This window comes from Dipodomys spectabilis, unplaced genomic scaffold, assembly GCF_019054845.1.
Source record: "Dipodomys spectabilis isolate Male_0828 unplaced genomic scaffold, ASM1905484v1 ptg000272l, whole genome shotgun sequence".
In the NCBI taxonomy this organism is placed as follows: Eukaryota; Metazoa; Chordata; class Mammalia; order Rodentia; family Heteromyidae; genus Dipodomys; species Dipodomys spectabilis.
In genome coordinates, this window is record NW_024870949.1 from 2100875 (window position 1) to 2102132 (window position 1258).

The window sequence follows — 1258 nt, forward strand, 5'->3', positions numbered from 1 at the left end:
GTGCACAGTGACCCAGTGAGAGAGAGAGACAGAGAGAGAGACTGAGAGACTGAGAGACTGAGAGAGATTGTTGGGGAAAACTACCTCTCAAGGACTCAGAACATAGCACCCTTAGGGATGACTTAGCACATAGCATACTTCAAAAAACAGCACAAAGCACACTAAGTAAAAGACTCAGCACAATGTGTCCTTTGAAGGACTTAGCATATAGTAGCCTTTGGGATGGCTGAGCACACAGCACCCTTTGAAGGAGGGAGTCCATAGCACGCAGTGTATAGGACTCAGTGCATGGCATGCTTTGAAAAACTCAGCACGTAGCACACTTTCCCAGGACTCAGCATATAGCACCCTGTGTTAAGAATATTTAAATACTTATACTTCAGCAGAAAAGCAACATGTTTAACAACTGTTACAAATAAAGTAATAAATCAGAATATATTACTATACTAATCATTGAATGGATTTTTAGTGGCAGTCAAATATGTAAGAAATGAGGTAATATGCCATTTGTTTGCACTTAATAACTGAGAAAGAATTTTCTAGGTCTTTTAAAATATATCATAAGTTTAATGAAGAAACTATTCTGTCATGTCATATGATAATCAGATAAAGATGATATTAGAGCAAAGAACAGATTGACTAAGGTTTGGGATGTTAATGTATGTACTTATTTTGGTTTTGGAAAATTGTGAGGATTTCAAATTGGGGTATTGTTCTTGCTAGGCTGGCATTATGTCAGTGGTTAATTTTAGGATAAGGGTTCCCTTTCCACAAGAACATGCACCTGATCTGTCCTTTTATGTTTCCCATCATCAATGGCATCAGAGTTGCACACCAACTTGTCTAGCTTCCTGGATCCTGCAGTCCTTCCAATCTTAGTCTCTAGATAGTGCAGGATGGTGGAAATGATCCAATGAACCCAGCTATAGAGTGAGAAGGAACTCCCCTAAAATTTGGCCTGGTTTCTGTTCTCAAGCCTCCTAAGTAGTTAAGAGTACAGATTGGAGCCCCTGGTGCCAAACAGGAACAGTATTTTTAAAGCAATTAGACATTTATATGACAGGTTTGTGATTACCTCAGGAAAAGAATAAAAGAGCAGTGAAGCATAGAGGACAAACAGAATTTTAGCTAGCTACTCAGAATGTGAATCAGCTTAGCTAGCTACTCGGGAGGCCGAGATCTGAAAACCACTTTTCAAAGCCAGTACAATCATGAAAAAACATGTGATTATCTCCAAAAAACCAGAAGTGCAGCAGTG